Raw genomic sequence first — 22,088 nt, forward strand, 5'->3', positions numbered from 1 at the left:
GACGGGGGGAACAACAAATAAAAATGAAGCACTGATAGGGTGAGATGAAGAGGGGTGGGAGGAGGCTTGTGTGGAGCATAAACGCCCGCACAGACTAGTTGGACCAGAATGCTGTACGTTTTATGTAACTTCCCTTCCCACAAAAACACTACTTTACAAACAACATTGCAACATTTCAAAAGCACATCGGAACCCTTGTAACGAAAGGCGATAATACAAATGAGGAGCATCAGCAAAACATTTTGGAAGGGAATAATGGCTTAGGAATCTTACAGTCTAGGTTTGGAAAAATAGTGATTGCAGCTTGCCAACAATGGCATGTAACAATATCTGAGACTGAAACTTGAGCCAAGAGAGAAGTTGGGAACTCTGCAGTTCTATGGTACGCAGTTTACCATAACACGCATACCACTTAGTGCAGTCACTGGCTGCCACCCGGCTCTCTGTAGACTTAATGGAAAGCAACATTAGGCCAAGTAGAGCCTGTGAACCCTCAGATCATATTGCACTAGTTTTGTTTGTTTGATTTGATATAAACTAATCTTCTCTTACAGAGATGTCAGAGATGGTTTAATTGCGAAGATTTGAGTCCTTATCCAGCATGGCCCCCGACTTATCTCAGTTCTAATCAATAAATAGAGACAATGAATACCAACATTTGCCATTCATTTTTTACAGCAGCACTTTATCTCATCCCTCACTAGCTCTTGAATGGTGTGTAAGTTCTCAAAGTAAACCTACCCGATCGTTATACATAAAAAGCAAAGTCCTAACAGAGCTCATCCACCTCCTAACAAAATGTCTTAAGCTTTGTGTTGACATGATCTGAAATAAGACATAGTTCTGGTTCATAATAATCCAAACTGAGTTGACTCGCACTTCCCCTGTTGTCTACAGTTTACAGTGTTAGCCTTGTTTGACACCAGGTTAACCTTGTAGATTCAGTGTAATGATGCCATGCAGTCAATGTGTTCCTGCAACTAATTTGCTGCTGATGAGTTTATAGATTAGCTTTCTTGTTTTAATGACTAATATGCTAAGTTGTACAATGGATTGGTGAAGGTGCTTTAGTCACTGCTTCCTCCTGAGGATCAGGCAATTTGTTCAACATTTCTCTAAACTGGTCCATAAACAAGTCGCACAAATCTGCCAAGGAAAAACTGCTACTTCGCTTTATAATATCGACAAATCAAGGAAGCCCGTCACTAATTGGCAGAACTTATCTCCGCAAGATATTAGTCCTCAGGTCACTTGGCAACATAGATAGGTTAGACGAGCAGATCTCCGGTGGCAGTGCTTACGGTGAGTCGGAGAATACACTGTTTTAAAACAATATGGATGTTACCAACAAAGTGTAATGGGGAAAGTGTTACAGGAAGTAAGTATGACATTTATAGGATGTGACTGCTGCAGGCAAGACTATTAGTATCTTATAGATTTATGGAAAGTTCCAAAATTGGTTGACATTCCAGGATTTGCCAAACGACAACAAGAACTACATGAAAATTGGCTAGAATAGGAGTGTCCGTGCTTTTGTTCTCGTGGGCTGCATAGGCGCTTACTGTGGAGGCTCCGAGTCACATATAGGCCTAGACATTGTTCCGCACGGCCCCCATAAAATGGACACCTAAGGCCCCTAATTGGCGGGGGAGGAAGCACGCCATATTTGATAAGGACAAATGAGAGGCGTCCTTTACCCACGCCTGAAGCAGCTGTTAGCCTAATACCGGCTTGAGGTCCCCTCTCCAAGATTGGTTTTCCCCAAGGCAGCCAGCACCATCGCATTCAGGGAAACCAAGCCCCACGTGACGCCTGCAACAAGGAAAATGAGTAACTTACCTGAATGTGGAGCCGGGAGGAGGGGGAGTGAGGAGCAGGAATTACCACAGGGTTGCTCCAGATCTACAATCAGAACTTCACTCTTTTTGCACTCAAACTTCTTCAGCCTTCTTGGTGGAAAATCATAGCACCACGTCTCAGCAACAAGAAAGCATCTCCGATCACGTCACATTTCAAAGACTCATAGCCTGCCTTTCAGAACAAGGTCTGTTTAACCAGCAGACCCAATAAATAAGTCCTGTCCAAATAAAAATAAAAATCCTTTGCAAAAAAAACCTTTGGAAGTTCTAATTATTGTAAAGGTCTTAATAAGAGTTCCTGGGCTCTTCAAACAGTTACAGTGAAGTCACATAGTACTGTGCACATCTGTGAACCCACAAGCTTCCCCCATAAAGTGAATGAATTGATTCCTCCCCATTCCTCTAACATTTTAAAACTGAGAGTTAACTTAGATGATACCAGAACTGAGAGGTTACACCTATCGGGAAAGACTGAACAGGCTGGGGCTCTTTTCTCTAGAAAAGAGAAGACTGAGGGGTGACCTGATAGACGTCTTTAAGATTATGAAAGGGCTCGATAGGGTAGACGTAGAGAAGATTGTGGTGGGAGATCAGAACTGGGGGCCATAAATATAAAATGATCACTAATAAATCCAATAGTGAATTCAGGAGAAACTTCTTTACCCAGAGAGTGGTGAGAATGTGGAACTCGCTCCCACAAGGAGTGGTTGAGGCGAAAAGCATAGATATATTTAAGGGGAAGCTCTATAAACACATGAGGGAGAAAGGAATAGGTTATGTTGACAGAGTTAGGAACATAGGAACATAGGAACAGGAGTAGGCCATTCAGCCCCTCGTGCCTGCTCCGCCATTTGATAAGATCATGGCTGATCTGTGATCTAGCTCCATATACCTGCCTTTGGCCCATATCCCTTAATACCTTTGGTTGCCAAAAAGCTGTCTATCTCAGATTTAAATTTAGCAATTGAGCTAGTATCAATTGCCGTTTGCGGAAGAGAGTTCCAAACTTCTACCACCCTTTGTGTGTAGAAATGTTTTCTAATCTCACTCCTGAAAGGTCTGGCTCTAATTTTTAGACTGTGCCCCCTACTCCTAGAATCCCCAACCAGCGGAAATAGTTTCTCTCTATCCACCCTATCTGTTCCCCTTAATATCTTATAAACTTCGATCAGATCACCCATTAACCTTCGAAACTCTAATTTGTGTAATCTCTCCTCGGAACTTAACCCTTGAAGTTAGATAAAGTAGGATGGGAGGAGGCTCATGTGGAGCATAAACACCGGCATGGACCAGTTGGGCCAAATGGCCTGTTTCTGTGTGTAATTCTATGTAAACTCTCAGACTGCTGACAGGTCCAGGGGAGATCTGTTTCTTTAGGCCAACAGATTGGGTATATAAAGAAAAATTCAGCTGATGCCAAAATAAGGATTAATGTTACAGGACAAGGTTGCTACATTATCTGGGGTAGTTTTATTGTTATCAAAAACATATCTAATATGTAATTTTAATGGAAAATTAAATATTGAGGCACTTTCCTTCTCTGTGGCCTGTTATTATCATTTTCTTCTATTCTTCTTATCGATTCTCTGTCCTTTTTTTTAATCTTTCAACTTTAATTCTAATTTTTTGCTTTACTCTAACCAACCTATCCTACATTTTCTGGCCTTTTCTGCATAAAACATTAGTTTAACAACAACATTGCAAAACGATCCAGAGGCGTAATCAGACAAAAATGGATGCCGAAGGGGTCATTCGGATGGGTGGCTCAAAGCTTGGCCAAAGAGGTAGTTTATAACATTTTGCAAAACCGCTATTCTTTCTCCTGGCCCCAACCGTCCATTTTGAAGGTTTGAGTAAAGAATAGATTTTAGTCGATTAACGCTCCTGGCGCAGAGTCTCGCACAACAGCAGTGTACATCAGGAATGCAGTCCTGCGTTCCTCACACGGTTAAAATGAAAATGCGGAGAATTGTGTGGGGCTCTCTCATCCCTGTGTCCAAGTTCCCAAGGTGCTCTCCCATCATGCAAATCTCTGCACCATAGTTCATAAAATCCACCCTGTTAATCTTTAAAAACTGGATATTTGGTGGGTGGAAACTCAAATTTAAGCACCATCTTTTTTAATCAATTGAAATTCTAGGCTTTGAAGATTGATGTGGTGGCATTGCAGATAGGGCTGGAATGTGCTTTTTTTTTCACACACAATCAGCTCAGAAAAGTGTTGGCGAACAAAGCATTTTTGATGGAAGTCCTTTGAGGCTGGTGGGACTTGTCCTTCACTAATGGACTGCAAGAGTAAATGGCAAGTATTACCTGGTACAGTCTTGAAAGACGGTATTACCAGGTTAAGGATAAGGGGAAGTGTAAACATGCAACCACAAGACCTTTCTCCTGGGATACCAGCAACAGTGTCCGGGGGATGAACTGTCAATTCCTGGAGACTCCTGGACAATCCTAAGAGGGGACAAACGCAGCAGTTTGAACTCGACTTGCTCCTTAACCACAGCTGGCATAACGTTTTGTCTTCTTTCCTTGATTGCGCTGGTCTGGAAACTTTCCTGTGCAGAAGACTTGCAAATATTAACAAAACTCCCAGGGACCCCCCCTAGCAAATATTGGCACGCTCCTTGGGAGCTCCAGTAAGTAGTAGCACAGTCCCGAGATCATCCTGCAAATATTAAACGCACTCCAGGGGGGACGTCTCGTAAATGTTAACACACTCACAATAACACCCTGCAAATGTTATCAAAGCTCATGGGGAACACCTGCAAATACTGACTTACACACAAGGACTCCCTGTCTTAATTTTTGAACGACGCTGTCAGCTGCCTGAAGGAAAACAGTGCTTAACAGGCAGGGTATCAAAAAAATAGAGAAACATTTGGGAATCTGAAAAACAGACTGAAAGAAATCTGCTGACCTAGGATCCACTCCCGGACCTCCGCTGCAAAAGAATGCATGTTAAGGTACAGGTTCAGGCTCAGCAGTGATGCCCCCCACAGTCAAATAGCCTGCCCGGGCTCTCTCATGAGAATTCCCATTAGCACAATCCGAGTGCCCCATCCAGCATGAGGTATAGTGCAATGCAAATCACATTTACATGCACCAAAGCCAAAAGCCAAAAGTAACATATGCAAATGCAGTTGTTATTTTACATAACAGGCTATTGGTAACAGCAGTAGCTCTCACACTTTTATCACAACTGTCAAAGTTTGGACAGTCACGCAAAAGTGTCTATTGTACAGAATCATAGAATCATACAGCACAGAAGGAGGCCATTCTGCCCTTCGTGCCTGTGCCGGCTCTTTGAAAGGGCTATCCAATTAGTGTCACTCGTCCTACTCTTTCCCCGTAGCCCTGCAAATTTTTCCTTTTTAAATATTTATCCAATTCCTTTTTGAAAGTTATTATTGAATTTGCTTCCACCGCCCTTTCAGGCAGTGAATTCCAAATCATAACAAATCGCTGCGTAAAAATAATTCTCCTCATCCCCCCTCCTGGCTTTTTTTGGCGATTATTTTAAATCCACATCCTCTGGTTACCGGCTCTCCTGCCAAGTGGAAACAGTTTCTCCCCATTTACTCTATCAAAACCCCTCATGTTGTTCTTTTTTGTATAATCGTTTGGGATCGTTACTTTTTAAAATATTTTTAAGTGATTTTTATTTGGGTGGAGATGTGTCGTTCGGCACAGGCAGGACGGGCTGAATGGTCTCCTTCTGTGCTGTAAGAACTATGATTCTATGACTGGGAGACTTTCTCTTTTTAAGCTGTCCGGATCAACAAGAAACACTTTGATGCTTTCACCTCGACAGTCACTCTCCCATCAAAGAGGGTTTTGGGGTCAACAGTGACTATAGTCTGGGCTTCACATTGCAGGGGAGGCTGGGATAGCTCTGCCCCCCCAGTGGTGTTCTGTGACGTTGTCTATTGGGGTCGGACCCTGAAGATATTTGCAGGAGACGGAAGTGAATCGTAAAGGTGGGAGACGGACACCAGGGGAGGCAGATCGGCCACGGGAGGATCAGAAAGTAGACAATTCCAGTCGGACTTGGACAGATGGATGGGAAGAGGAACAAGAGGGAGACAGAGGGTACCTGGAAAGGGGATATAGGGCTGATCAGGCAGCCAGAGGGGGACATGATATGCATTGGAGGTGAGGCAAGAGGGGCAGTGAGTTTAAACAGTAGAGATGGAGGGAAAATGAGAAACAGAGGAGAGAAATAAAAGACCGGGCAGAGGAGAACCAGAGAGACAGTGGAAAGGGGGAAAAGAATCACAAACAGCCATCAACAATAGGGTGCAAATAAATAAAGAGGAGGAAAGGACCAGGAGGAGGGAAGCAATATGAGAGTGTGTTAAGTTGTAAATACAATAGATTAAAATTTAGATTCAAAACACCTTGCATGCAGACAGTGTAAAAACAGAAAGAAAATATATTTTATATTTTTATCCTTTATATATTTTTAATATTTTTATCTTGGCGCATTGCACTTATGTGCAGGAGTGAAATATAAAGGAAAGTCTGAATGGAAATACAGGGAAAGGCAGGGAAGAGGACGAGGTACAGAAAAATCCAGTCAGGATATCAGAGCACCCAGGTCAGGTATAGAAAAACAAAGAAAGAACATAGCACCTTATCACATCTCTCAGAAACATCCCAAAGCATTTAGCGTACAATGAATCACCACAAAAACAATTTGCATTTATATCGCACCTGTGACTTGGTAAAACGTCCCAAGGTGCTTCAACAGAAGAGTAATCAGACAAAATTTGACACCGGGCCAAAGAAGGAGATATTAGGACATAGGAACAAATGCTTGGTCAAAGAGGTAGGTTTTAAGGAGCGTCTTAAAGGAGAAGAGAGAGGTGGAGAGGCGGAGAGGTTTAGGGAGGGAATTCTAGAGTTTAGGGCCTAGGCAGCTGAAGGCACGAGGGTGGGGGACAAAGGAAGTGGGGGGATGGACAAGAGGCCAGAGTTGGAGGAACGTAGAGTTCTCGGAGGGTTGTTGGGCTGGAGGAGGTTACAGACATAGGGAGGGGTGAGGCCATGGAGAGGTTTGAATACAAGGATAAGAACTTTAAAATCGAGGCACGGGAGGAAATGTCGTTCATCGAGCACAGAGATGATGGATAAATGGGACTTGGTGTGAGTTAGGATACACTTGAAGTGCAGTCACTGTTGTCCAAGTAGGTAAACCCACCAGCTATTTTGCACACAACAGGGACCCACAAATAGCAGTGAGGTGACTGACCCCTTCAGATGCTTTCAGTGGTGTTGGCTGAGGGAAAAATATTGGCCAGGACGCTGTTCTTTGGAAAGTACCATGGCGGGGCGGGGGACGGGAATCATCTATAACATCCACCTCAACGAGTAGAACAGGCAAACGGGGCCTTGGTTTAAAGTCTCATCTGAAAGACGGTCCCTCTGATACTGCAGCACTCCCTCAGTACTGCACTGGAGTGTCAGCCTCGTTTAGATGGTCAAAGTACTGGCGCGAGAGGTTCGGCACACAGATACAGCGTAAAGTTCTCCACACCCTGCCACAAACTTAGCCTTCGACGAGCTGCCACAGCCGCACCTGAGAGAACAACATCTCCACTTTCCATATCGACCAATCCTTGTGATCTCTCTCTGGGCGAGATTGTCGTTTGAAGCTGGAATTCTGAGCAGTTCTCGGCTGCCGTTGGTGCATCCCAAGGACCCCGTTTTTCCGAGATGGCACTGCCGCCAGGGAGAGACCTACCTGCTGACGGTGTATATCAGGAAACCGTGATAAGGAGTACCTACCATTTCCCGACGTGCACACCAAAAGATGAGGGTCTCTGACAGCAGTGCAAACTGAGAACATTTTCCCCATTCCCCCACCAACCGCAAACGTGAGTTGGAACATCGGGCCCTTATAGCCGGTGAAGAAATGAATCTTTTTCCCTCATTAGTCTGGGCTGGATTCAAACTTGAATCTTGTGCTTCAAAGAATAGTGTTCCAACCAATAAACCACCCAATTCCTCAGGCATCATTTCTAATCGTACTTTTTTTTTTCCCCTCCCTCCAAGATTCTCAGTTTCAATTTAAGGCCTCCACTCTTTCCCCATGCCTCCAGGGACAGGGAGGTAGTTGAATGTAACCACACTGCCATCCAACCTTGGCCTTTGCAGATGGTGCACGTGAAAATGTCTCTCGGAACAGCAGCAATGCAAAAAGAGTTTAAAAGATCGGACTGGAATCCCTCTGGATACCAGAATCTCAACATTGCACTCTGTCGCCATTTCATTATGTGTTGACACAACTGAAAAAAAAAACAGTTAGAAATTGGTTTCTCAAGAAAGGGGCAAAGAGACAATTGTTACAATACTGATGAATGCCTATATTACTCTTTTTTTTTAAATCCTGTTTGCTCAACTCCTTTCGTTCTGTCCCAGTGTCAGTCAAAGATAATACCAGCATAGATACTCAGTGTTTGGGGATTAGGTTGAATGACGTTGACAGGTAGTCCTGCTTAAGCCGTCAAATTCTACGTGTTCGTTCTAAATCTGCAGCATGAAACTAAAGGTGAGTGTCTGGTCAGTCTCACTTCTAATGGGGGCAAAATGCTCTTCTGTGTTAATCCGAACCTAGATCAGGTAATCACATAATTATCAGGGTTGGGAACATTCCATCACTGAACTATCGCATCATGTTTACAAAGCTTGAGGGCAACGAGTGCGACTTTCAAACACTGGGCAGCAACGCAACTGCAAAAAGTAGTTACAGTGAAACCCGATCCACACTGTGATCACGGTCAAGAGCAGACAATGCTCATCGAGAACCTTCACTTGCACCCAGCGTTATCCTCGTGCTTTCACCTGCATCTCAAGCCCTACTGAAGCCTCCCTGTCCCGGGATGTACCTACCCTCCAATCAGTGGGACGTAGGAACACAGGAGTAGGCCATTCAGCCCCTCGAGCCTGTTCCGCCATTCAATTTAATTACAGCTGATCTGTATCTTAACTCCATCTACCCACCTTGGTTCCGTAACCCTTAATACCCCTTACCCAGCAAAAATCTATCAATCTCAGTTTTGAAATTTTCAATTGAACCCCCAGCCTCAACAGCTTTTTGGGGGGAGAAAGAGTTCCATATTTCCACTCCCCTTTGTGTGGAGATGTGCTTTCCGACATTGCCCCATAATGGCACAGCTCTAATTTTATGGTTATGCCCCCTTGTTCTGGATTCCCCCCACCAGAGGCAATAGTTTCTCTCTATCAACCTATCAATTCCTTTCATCATCTTAATCTTCTATATTCAATGGAATACAAGACTAGTCTGTGCAACCTGATGTCATAATTTAACTCATTTAGCCCCTGTATCATTCTGGTGAATCTACGCTGCACCCTCTCCAGGGCCAATTTAACCTTCCTGAGGTGCGGTGCCCAGAACTGAATGCAGTGCTCCAGAAGGGGTCTAACCAGGGCTCTGTACAGCTATAACGTAACTACCACCCCTTTGTAGTTCAGCCGTCTTGAGATATTTCATTAGCATTTTGAATTATTTTTTGTATCTGTCCACTAGGTTCCAGTGATTTCAAATAAATGGGCCCAGTTATAGAGTTCCTACTTAAAGAGGAAAGACTTGCAAGTATATAGAGCTCCTCGCAAACTGCATCAGAGCCAATAACTCACTTTTAAAGTTTAGTCACTGCTGTAATGTAGGCAAACATGGCAGCTGATTCGCACACAGCAAGGTCCCACAAACAGCAAAGTGATAATGACCATCTAATCTGTTTATTTGTGATGTTGGTTGAGGGATAATTATTGACCCCAGGACACCGGGGAGAACTCCCCTGCTCTTCGAAATAGGGCCATGGGATCTTTTACGTCCACCTGAAAGGTTTTTGCCTCTGCCCCTACTTTACCTGGAAGTTTATTTCATATGTTGGTTGCTTCTTTGTGTAAGAAAAGGAATTTCCTGTCATCGGTCCTAAATTCACCTTTTATCACTGTGAACTTCGGTCCTGTTATTTGAGGACAAGGAACAAAGCAACGAGTCAGATTAGCCGAGGCCCAGTAACCAGTAACATGATGTGGAGATGCCGGTGATGGACTGGGGTTGACAATTGTAAACAATTTTACAACACCAAGTTATAGTCCAGCAATTTTATTTTAAATTCACAAGCTTTCGGAGGCTTCCTCCTTCGTCAGGTGAACGATATGAAAAATCGTTCACCTGACGAAGGAGGAAGCCTCCGAAAGCTTGTGAATTTAAAATAAAATTGCTGGACTATAACTTGGTGTTGTAAAATTGTTTACAATAACCAGTAACAGGAAGACAAATGCCGACAGATGCTAAGCAAGCTAGAATCACACTCAACCCGAAAGCTTGTCCATTGAAAAGTGTCTGACAGAAGAAGAAAAAAAAAATCCCTCAATCTAACCATGGAGACAGAAACACTTGCATTTTATGCACAGCATTTCCATGGAAGTATAAGTTATGAAGGAAAAGGCTTTATTGCCCACAGGGAATCTCAGGCAGCTCCAGCAATATCCTTTCATTGCTGGAACAAGGCAATTAAAAAGATGACAAATATTTAAAAAGCACTACATGCAGTAAGTCATTATACCATTTTCTGATGTCACACGGTACGTGTAAGAGTAAGTTTATAATTAAAGGCACACACAATACTCTCTTCGACACCCGTCTCAAAAATTTGCTTAGAGCTTTAAAAAGTAGACCATAGTGTAATATAATTAATAGTAATGAAGTGTCCATAGCAACGTTGCTCGAGAAGGATGGCAGATTATTAATTAGTAAATCCTAGAGATGAGCAGCACCACATGGCACAGGGTGTGGGGGAAGCTGTTTCAGCAGAAAGGAAAAGATAGAAAGCGAGGAGGATTGCGACATTCTTACAGGTTGGATGGACAGATCAGGAACAGTCCCTGGCCAATAAATTTGGCCACGAAATAGGCATCTAGCGCCCCCACGCCTGTTTGAGACACCCCCCCCTCCACTAAATAATGGGCTCGCCCTGAGGCAGCTGGCACCAATAAAACCAGACCTTGGGATCGTCTGTGCCCGACGAGGTAAGTCTTTGAAATTTGCTTGCCTGAATGTGGAGCCAAGAGGAGCAGGAGTTCTCCTCCTGGCCCCACATTTAAAGAACGCGGGCCATCGCTCACCCCCCACCTCCCCGATTGCCACCGCTCCTCCTCAGATCCGGCCTCCGGCCCCCCCCCTCCACTGGCCTCCGATCCTCCCCATCCCCCCCCCCCACCCCCCAACCCAATCCCCCACCCACCGTGTGTGGCCAAAACGGACACGCCCAAATTCCTAACCCCCCCCCCTGTCTCCAGCAAGACAAGGGTGTGGGCAAGGAGATTGCGAATCATACGCCCCATCTCTGTACGAACCCCTGAGTGGCTGTCATCTGGGCCGCCAGCCTGGTCTATTTTCAGGTTCCGAATTCTACCTAAGGTAATCTCTCATCGGTTTTAACATTTACAACTTTTCTGTTAACAGCGCAACTTGCTGCTGGATTAAAAGCTGATGCAGTAAATGAGGTAATCATTTAATACCTCTGCCAATCCTTGCTCGGCAGAGGTATTAAATACTCAGGGCCCCCCTTGCATTACTGGGCTTGTAAAAGGGGGAAGGGGGCTCCGCCTCTTACAAGTCTGGTCGAGAACTCCCAGCAGAGATGGGAGCTGGATGGATCCAGGGGTCAGCCTATTTCTGGGATGTCCTACTGGACTCCCACGTAGGGGGTTGCCAATCCTCCAGGAATTAAAGATTAATTTCCAGGGCACTCTTGCGAGCAAAACCCGGGAGAAAAATCACGGGGGCATTAAATTAAAATTGCGTGTTTTTTTTTTCCATTTCCTTTGTAAACTTTCGTTTACTAGTTATTCAAAAAAAAGTTCCAAATTGGGGGAAAAGGCTGATTGACTGGCAGTCAAGAATCATCCAGTCGGGTAACAAAGAGTCTGTTCGCTTTCCGATTGGGCGTGGGAAGGCGGGTGAGGGGGTCGTCGCAAGGATGGACGTGTCGGGCGCCCAGTGGCGGGAGCGTGGGGGCGGGGCGGTTGGAGGCCATGTGATGAAATACGTCCAACCAAAGTTGGCAACCTTACTCCCACGGGGAGTTTCAGCAAGAATCTGCCGGAACGGCCCAGTAAATTTGGGCCCCAACCGGCACAAATAATCAAGGTCTCAATTAAATTATGGCCAAGTTGAAGGCCTGAAACCCTAGACAATTTTTCAGAAAGCCAAATCAGACGTGTCAACTGCTGGGGCCAACTCAATTCCAATTACTTTTTCAGATTTCGTCCAAGAGCAACTCCATGAGAGATTAATTAATCGTATTAAAACAATTGAATTAAGTTGTTGAACTGTTACTTCAGTAACCTTTTCCCAGATTGACTAAAATAAGCTGCACATTTCAACACCGAAGAGCAGATATTTACTGGATTTTTTGTGAACGTATGAGAAGAAAGAACTCCCCCTCCTCCACCGCTAAAAAAAGCAGAAATGGAAAGTAGCGGGGACCAAACAAAATATCTAAAATGCAAAAACAAAAGCAAAATCCAAACCAGAAGCAAATGCGAGGCGGAATAAAAGTACACAGCGATGAATTCAAAAAACCGTATCACCATTAACCCAACTTTCAGCAGCAAATACTCCCGACCACCACATTTAAGAGCAGCTCTAAAACTGCAGATTGTGTCTTCCCATAATCACCAGACGCATCATCACCAGACATCCCATCATCACCAGACATCCCATCATCACCGGACATCCCATCATCACCAGGCATCCCACAATCACCAGACATCCCATTATCACCAGGCATCCCATCATCACCAGGCATCCCACAATCACCAGACATCCCATCATCATCAGACATCCCATCATCACCAGATGCATCATCACCAGACATCCCATCATCACCGGACATCCCATCATCACTGGACATCCCATCATCATCGGACATCCCATCATCACCAGACGTATCATCACCGGACATCCCATCATCACCAGACATCCCATCATCACCGGACATCCCATCATCACCAGGCATCCCACAATCACCAGACATTCCATCATCATCAGACATCCCATCATCACCAGATGCATCATCACCAGACATCCCATCATCACCGGACATCCCACCATCACCAGACATCCCATCATCACCGGACATCCCATCATCACCAGACATCCCATCATCACCAGACATCCCATCATCACCGGGCATCCCACCATCACCAGACATCCCATCATCACCAGACATCCCATCATCACCAGTCATCCCATCATCACCGGACATCCCACCATCACCAGACATCCCATCATCACTGGACATCCCATCATCACCAGACATCCCATCATCACCAGTCATCCCATCATCACTGGACATCCCATCATCACCGGACATCCCATCATCATCAGACATCCCATCATCATCAGACATCCCATCATCACCGGACATCCCATCATCACTGGACATCCTATCATCACCAGACGTATCATCACTGGGCATTCCATCATCACCAGACATCCCACCATCACCAGACATCCCATCATCACCAGACATCCCACCATCACCAGACATCCCATCATCACCAGACATATCATCACCAGAGTTCACCATCACCAGCTTTAAGTCAACACTGGAGGCGTCAGACAAAGCGAAAGAAAGAACTTGCATTTCTATAGCGCCTTTCATGCCCTCAGGACGTTTCAAAGCGTTTTACAACCAGTGACGTACCTTTGAAGTGTAGTCCCATCTGGAAACTTGGAGCCACAGCTGACACTAACACCCTCAGATGATGAGACAGGTAGTTACAGCGTTTCTTGGATGAGACATTAAATTTTAGTCCCATCAATTTATCCTGGTGGTTTACAACAATCCAATGGCTCTGCCATTGTAGACAGCCACTGGGGACTAGGATAATTGAGTTTAACATATTTACATTTAATGCTCTTGGGCACTATTTTTAACCTTTAGAAAATAATTAAGTGTCACGGTCCAGTGGTCATTGTTGGAATATGTTTTCATCAACTCCGGTGGCTGCACAAGAAAATAAGATTAAAATCCTTAACAATTGAGAATTGAAACATTCCTAATAGTGATTTAATGCTAAAATATTAACAAAGGTGTTTACATTTTTATGTAGCTTCACTTTTTAGTGTGTACCTGAGAAAAAAATTCCCTGATTTCCTGGGAGCAGCTGATGATCTTTCACATTTTTCATACTGATCGTCAGTTTTAGGTCATAGCAGCATAACTCAGCAATTAGATCAAAAGGGGATCGGTGTGGGCAGAGAGTAGGACAATACGAGCTATCAGGGAGATATGGGGCAATATGAGCTAACAGGGAGATATGGGGCAATATGAGCTATCAGGGAGATATGGGCAATATGAGCTATCAGGGAGATTTGGGGCAATATGAGATATCAGGGAGATATGGGGCAATATGAGCTATCAGGGAGATATGGAGCAATATGAGTTAACAGGAAGATATGGGGCAATATGAGCTATCAGGGAGATTTGGGGCAATATGAGCTAACAGGAAAATATGGGAAAATATGAGCTAACAGGGAGATATAGGACAATATGAGCTATCAGGGGATATGGGGCAATATGAGTTAACAGAGAGATATGGGACAATATGAGCTTTCAGGGGGACATGGGACAATATGAGCTATCATGGAGATATGGGGCAATATGAGCTAACAGGAAGATATGGGGCAATATGAGATATCAGGGAGATATGGGGCAATATGAGCTAACAGGGAGATATGGGGCAATATGAGCTAACAGGGAAATATAGGACAATATGAGCTAACAGGGAGATATGGGGCAATATGAGCTAACAGGGAGATATGGGGCAATATGAGTTAACAGAGAGATATGGGACAATATGAGCTTTCAGGGGGATATGGGACAATATGAGCTATCATGGAGATATGGGGCAATATGAGCTAACAGGGAGATATGGGGCAATATGAGATATCAGGGAGATATGGGGCAATATGAGCTAACAGGGAGAAATGAGGCAATATGAGCTAACAGGGAGATATGGGGCAATATGAGATATCAGGGAGATATGGGGCAATATGAGCTAACAGGGAGATATAGGACAATATGAGCTAACAGGGAGATATGGGGCAATATGAGCTAACAGAGAGATATGGGACAATATGAGCTATCAGGGAAATAGCAGACAATATGAGCTAACAGACATGGGACAATATGAGTTATCGGGCAGATATGGGACAACATGAGCTAACAGGCAGATAGGGGACAATATGAGCTATCAGGGGGATATGGGGCAATATGAGCTATCAGGGAAATATTGGACAATATGAACTAACAGAAATATGGGACTACATGAGCTATCATGATATCGGACAATATGAGCTATCAGGAAGATACAATGAGGAACAAGATTCAAGACTGTGTTCAGTAAGGCAATGCCAGGATGTAGATGGAAGGCACTAGGATCAGGTCTCCAATTCCAGTATTCAGGGTGTTCGCCCTGCAGCTCTTATTTGTCCCATTGGCTCCTGAATTTGAAGTGCTGTAGCATTCTGTCATTGTTAAGGATGAAATTGCCACAGTAGTGAGTTTGTACAAAGGAAAAAAATATCAGGAAGGTTTCCAATTTTTGCAATCAATGTCAACATTTCAGCCTAGTTTTGTCAAGCATACCCTGACAAGACAGGATTCGTTAATCCTATTGTGTTTCAAGGTGAGACCATGGAATGAGAAGACAGCCAAAGGGCAGTAATTATTTTCGGTATGCATCATATTCTCAACTGAGACAGCGCAGTGTGCAGAAAACAATTTGTTCATTATTAATGTAACTTCCACCAAATGTTTTATTTAGTTACAGTTCATCCACCAATCAGTTCTGAACGAGTGCTACAGGTTGTCTACAGATTAGATTTTTTTTTGATGGGGGTTAATAGCAGGAAAGATTTCACAATACAAAGGTGGAATAGATGAATGTCTGATTCATAACTAGGCCACAGAATGATGCCTGTTTGGCTAATCAGGCTTTGGTCTAACTGTGATCCTGATTACCCAATTGAATAAGGTTGAAAAGATTAAAGAATTTATAATAATTGGTGAGCTCCGCAAGTCTTAACTCCAACTATAGGCCAGGGGGCTTCCTCGGTTACTAGCGCAAAAGTTAGCAAAATTTATAGACATAACCTTCCTACTCAACAGTATAAAGGTTTGCTAATAAGTACAGGAATATTTGTACATTTTAAGTGTAACATAGCAGCAGCATCACTGTACAACAACAACTTGACCGAAGTCTATGAGACACATTTCTCAGGCTCCAGGCTCATCATGGGAGCACATAGTGGGAATTTGGGCATGGGATTAAAATTGGCACTAAAATGATTTAGAAGGGAGCAGAAAGAAAGCTAGTCACTGACTTAGAGGATAAAATTTACAAGCCCAGTTGTCACTGCCCTCTCATTGACCTCAGCACTTTATGGGAAGCTGAAATTATAAGAATTTGCCTTCTTTGACGAATAGGCTTAAAGTTACAGGTCAGATTTAATATACATACATGTGTGTGTGTGCATGCATGTGCGAGAGCGTATGCATGTGTGCATGCGTGCACATGTGTATGTGTGTCCTTGCGTGCATGTGTGCGCATGTATGTGTGCACATGTGTGTATTGCATCTAGCGACCATCTATAGTGCATGGGGACGTATCCGTCACACGTGCAAAGATTCCACGGAGCAAAAAGTATTGTTTAGCTCAAATATCATGTTCACAACAATAAACCATTGTTAATTGAAATGTAGGTTATCTCATATTAAACTAAACAGGGAGGAAAATAACTAATGAACGACCAGTTAGCACCATAAAACCAAGCAATAAAATCACTTAACATAGAACTCTTGTTATAAAAAAAGTGACTCACCATGAGACACACCATGGGAGTTCCATTAGTGTTATAAATAATTTTATTGCATGATTTCATTAGTAGCCAGTAACAGAATCATCATAAAGTTAATGAATTACATTCTTTTATTGCTATCAGTTATATAAAATCAAATATTCATTTCATTTCCATGAGTTCTACATCAGAGATCCACAAACGCAGAACCAGATCTTTTCTGTAGTGCTTAAGGAAAGTACATTTTAAAAAAACCAGAGTAACCACTGCATAGCACCCAGATCTAGTGACTTCAATCCTCCAACCAACTCTGATTCACCAACCAGTAGAAATGTCCTTCACTCTTTACTCTTTCAAGTCCTGTCATAACTTTGAACACTTTCATTAGATTTCCCCTCAACTTTCTCTGTTTCTCTGAAGACAGCCCTTGTTGATCAAGTATCCAAGCTTCCAATATTCTTTCTACAATGGCATGCCTAAAACTGCGTATGGCACGTTAACTATGTTCTAACCAATGTCTTCTGCAGGTTCAATAACATCTCCATGTGTTCAATTCCGCTTTATATAAAATAAATAATTCCATTTGTCTTTTTACATCCTTTTCTACCTACAATGCTGGTTTTAAATATTTCTGTAGCTGCATACGTAGATCAGTCTGTCCCTCCACTCCATTGAAAATGTCACCATTTAGGTTGTGTGTTTATTTATAGAATCATAGAGCACAGAAGAAGGCCATTTGGCCCATCGTACCTGTGCTGGATCTTTGAACGTGCTATCCAATTAGTCCCACCCCCTGCTCTTTCCCCGTCGCCCTGCAAATTTTTCCTTATCAAGTATTTATCCAATTCCCTTTTGAAAGTTACTACTGAAATCTTCCACCATTCATTCAGGCAGTGCATTCCAGATCATAAAAACTCGCTGCGTAAAAAAATTTCTCCTCATCTCGCCTCTGGTTCTTTTGCCAATTACCTTAAATCTGTGTCCTCTGGTTACCGACCCTCCTGCCAGTGGAAACAGTTTCTCCTTATCTACTCCATCAAAACCCTTCATGATTCTGAACATCCCTGTTAAATCTCCTCTTAACCGTCTCTGCTCTAAGGAGAACAATCCCAGCTTCTCTAGTCACTCAATATAACTGAAGTCCCTCATCCCTGGTACCATTCTAGTAAATCTCCTCTGCACCCTCTCCAAGGCCTTGACATCCTTTCTGAAGTGCGGTGCCCAGAACAGGACACAGTTTATAAAGTGAATTATTCTTTGTTCTTTCTCCAAAAATGAACCATTTCATATTTATCTTAATTGAACTGCTTTTGCCACATATCTGCCCATTCCCCTAACGTGAGTTTTTTATATCCATCCACATCCTGTGAGAATAGAATATTTGCCGGTTTGATCAGACAACTTTCTTTTCAAATTTACGCTTGTAACTTTACATAACGTTACTTGTTTCCTACATTGCAACAGTGACTATACTTCAAAAGTACTTCACTGGTTGTAAACTGTTCTGGGACGTCCTGAGGTCGTGTTTTTGTTAGCCCTAGACTTGACTATTCCAATTCTCTCCTGGCCGACCTCCCATCTCCCACCCTCCATAAGCTTGAGCTCATCCAAAAATCTGCTGCCCGTATCCTAACTCGCGCCAAGTCCCGTTCTCCCATCACCCCTGCGCTCGCTGACCTACATCGGCTCCCAGTACAGAAAGGCCTCAATTTTTAAAATCTCATCCTTGTTTTCAAATCCCTCCACGGCCTCACTCCTCCCTATCTCTGTAACCTCCTCCGGCCCCACAACCCTCCGAGATCTCCGCACTTCTCCAATTGTGGCCTCTTGCGCACCTCCGATTTTAATCGCTCCACCATTGGTGGCCGTGCCTTCAGCTGCCTAGGCCCTAAGCTCTGGAATTCCCTCCCTAAACCTCTCTGCTTCTTCTCTCTCCTCCGTTAAGATGCTCCCTAAAACCTACCTCCTTGACCAAGCTTTTGGTCACCCGTCCTAATATCTCCTTACATGGCTCAGTGTCAAATTTTGTTTGATAATCGCTCCTGTGAAGCGCCTTGGGACGTTTTAGTATGTTAAAGGCGCTATATAAATGCAAGTGGTTGCTGGTGTTGTTGAAAGGCGCTATATAAATGCAAGTTCTTTCTCTCTTTTATTGTACTGGGGACATCTGGCACACAACAGTCTGTGGGAAAGAAATTATTCTGGGCCTGTTTTTGGGTCTAGAGTCAGCAAAGCACGAGCAGCACAAGCCCAAACAGAGAGACCCGAAGCCTGCCCGAAATTGGGCCTCGGGTCTTCGACTAAATATTCCGGGCGAGCTGCCGATGCCTGTCGCACCTCCACAGAGAGCTCGCCCTTCCGCAGGATTGAGTTTGTGGGCCGTTTACTTTGCCGTCAGTGGCTCCCAGGTAAGTCCCAGGACGGAGGGAGGGGGGAGACCGACAGGATCTCTGTTGAGCCAGGAGGGGCCACGCACTCCCCGTTGCTCCTCCCGGCCGCACATCGCCTCTTCGGTGGCGGCCACCGGCTCGGTCGCATCCTGCTGCGCTCGGGTCAGCCCGAGTTCCGGAAAGGGTCCTTCGACATGTGTTAGGCCCCCTCAGTAACATATTCAAAGGGTGGGGTTGCCAACTCCTCTTGGACGTATTCCTGGAGGTTTCATCACATGACCCTCCTGCCTCCAACTGACCTGCCCCCAAACTCTGCTGCCATTGGTCGCCCAACACCTCCATCCTCACGGCGCTCCGCCTTCCCGCAGCCAATCAGAAAACGAACAGACGCCTCGTTACTCGATTGGATGATTCTTGACCGTCGTTTTTAACCCCATCTCCAATATTTTTATAACTAATAAACAGAGGTGTTCAAAGAAAACGAAAAAAAAACACCATTTTTTTTTCATGCTCCTCTGATTTTCCCCCCGGGTTTTTGGTCATGGCTGTATCCTGGAGATGAATCTTCAATTCCTGGAGACTCCAGGCCAATCCTGGAGGGTTGGCAACCCTATTCAAGGGGCCTAATGCCTGTTATTTAGGCGGCCGCCCGGGAAATGAGTAATAGAAAGTGGTAACAATCCTGGTGCCACTGCACTGGGACCATATGACGAGTCCCTCTCATTTGTGACCACCATCTAGCCGTGTGATACATCTGTGTACTTTCTGAAGCCAATAGGCCATAGCCTGCAATCAGCTTCCAATGCGCTCGCACAAACCTGCTCTTCCTCTTGCTCATTTACCTCCATCCCTTTCAAATAAGATGATCGTGCACTGTTGTCCCCAGAAAAAAAAAACAGTTGATTAATGCACGGGAGCTGAGGCAACAGTAACTGGTGATTGAAGAGGCCATTATAATTCGGTGAAAAAAATTGAATAAAATAATGAAAAATTTAACAGGCACTTGTTCCCTGTATAATAAGCTTTCAGGTAACTGCAAGAGACGCTGATTCTCTTGTTAAGTACTTGCAGGTGAAAGTCGGTCAGTGCCTAATTAAAACAAATACAATTATATCTTTACGTTAGTGTGATAGGATTTCCAGATGAAAACAGTACCAGGCAGATTATTATACATTAGGTGTTTGAAACTTGGTAGCGTGACATTTAAGAATCGTTTCACAGTGTTTCCTTTAGTTCAATTAAGCAGTTGGTAATATTTGGTGTTGCACTGGGACTAATACAGTCAATTTGCATTAAATAAATAATCTGACTAAAAAGTTGTTCAATTTGTGTCTCATTACTATTCAGTTAACAGATTCACACTGTCAGAGCACATTACAGCTTGTGTGTGCCAACACCTCTTTTCTCTCAACAGTTCTTCACTCTTTATAAAGCCCACGTCCATGCAAGACCTGACAGCTGTTCCCACATCTGGAAAGGCGCTTCCAAAAACTCTCGTGCGATTCCTCACAGAAATACTGCCAGTAATTTTCAGCTTCACCACCTGGGTGGTAACATAGAATTACATAGAATGTACAGCACAGAAATAGGCCATTCGGCCCAACTGGTCCATGCCGGTATTTATGCTCATATACTTATAAGCATAGTTTAACTACACATATGCATGACAACTATTATTGCCAATAATTACACATATACAATGATAACCATTATTACCAATAACTACACATATACAATGATATCTTCGACAGCACCTCCCAAAACCACGATCTCTACCACCAAGAAAGACAAGGGCAGCAATCGCATGGGAACAACACCACCTGCACGTTCCCCTCCAAGTCACACACCATCCCGACTTGGAAATATATCGTCGTTCCTTCATCGTCGCTGGGTCAAAATCCTGGAACTCCCTTCCTAACAGCACTGTGGGAGAACCTTCACCGCACAGACTGCAGCGGTTCAAGAAGGCGGCTCACCACCACCTTCTCAAGGGCAATTAGGGATGGGCAATAAATGCCAGCCTTGCCAGCGACGCCCACATCCCATGAATGAATTTTTTTAAATAATAACTATTACTAATAATAATAATAGTAAACAATTTTACAACACCAAGTTATAGTCCAGCAATTTTATTTTAAATTCACAAGCTTTCGGAGGCTTCCTCCTTCGTCAGGTTTCACATCGTTCACCTGACGAAGGAGGAAGCCTCTGAAAGCTTGTGAATTTAAAATAAAATTGCTGGACTATAACTTGGTGTTGTAAAATTGTTTACAATTGTCAACCCCAGTCCATCACCGGCATCTCCACATGATAATAATAAGTTGTTACACAAGATAAGGGCTCATGAGGTTGGGGGTAACATATTAGCATGGATAGAGGATTGGTTAACGGACAGAAGAGAGTAGGGATAAACGGTTCATTCTCAGGTTGGCAGGTTGTAACTAGTGGGGTGCCGCAAGGATCGGTGCTTGGGTCTCAGATATTTACAATCTATATTAATGACTGAGATGAAGGGACCGAGTGTAATGTATCCAAGTTTGCTGACGTTACAAAGCTAGGTGAGAAAGTAAGCTGTGAGGAGGACACAAAGAGTCTGCAAAGGGATATAAACACATTAAGTGAGTGGGCAAGAAGGTGGCAGATGGAGTATAATGTGGGGAAATGTGAGATTATTCACTTTAGTAGGAAGAATAGAAAAACAGAATATTTTTTAAATGGTGAGAAACTATTAAATGTCGGTGTTCAGAGAGACTTGAGTGTCCTTGTACAAGAAACACAAGAAGTTAATATGCAGGTACAGCAGGCAATTAGGAAAGCAAGTGGAATGTTGGCCTTTATTGCACGGGGGTCAGAGTACAAGAGTAAGGAAGTCTTACTACAATAGTACAGGGCTTTGGTGAGACCTCACCTGGTGTACTGTGTACAGTTTTGGTC

Source organism: Heptranchias perlo, chromosome 1 (assembly GCF_035084215.1).
Source record: "Heptranchias perlo isolate sHepPer1 chromosome 1, sHepPer1.hap1, whole genome shotgun sequence".
NCBI lineage: Eukaryota > Metazoa > Chordata > Chondrichthyes > Hexanchiformes > Hexanchidae > Heptranchias > Heptranchias perlo.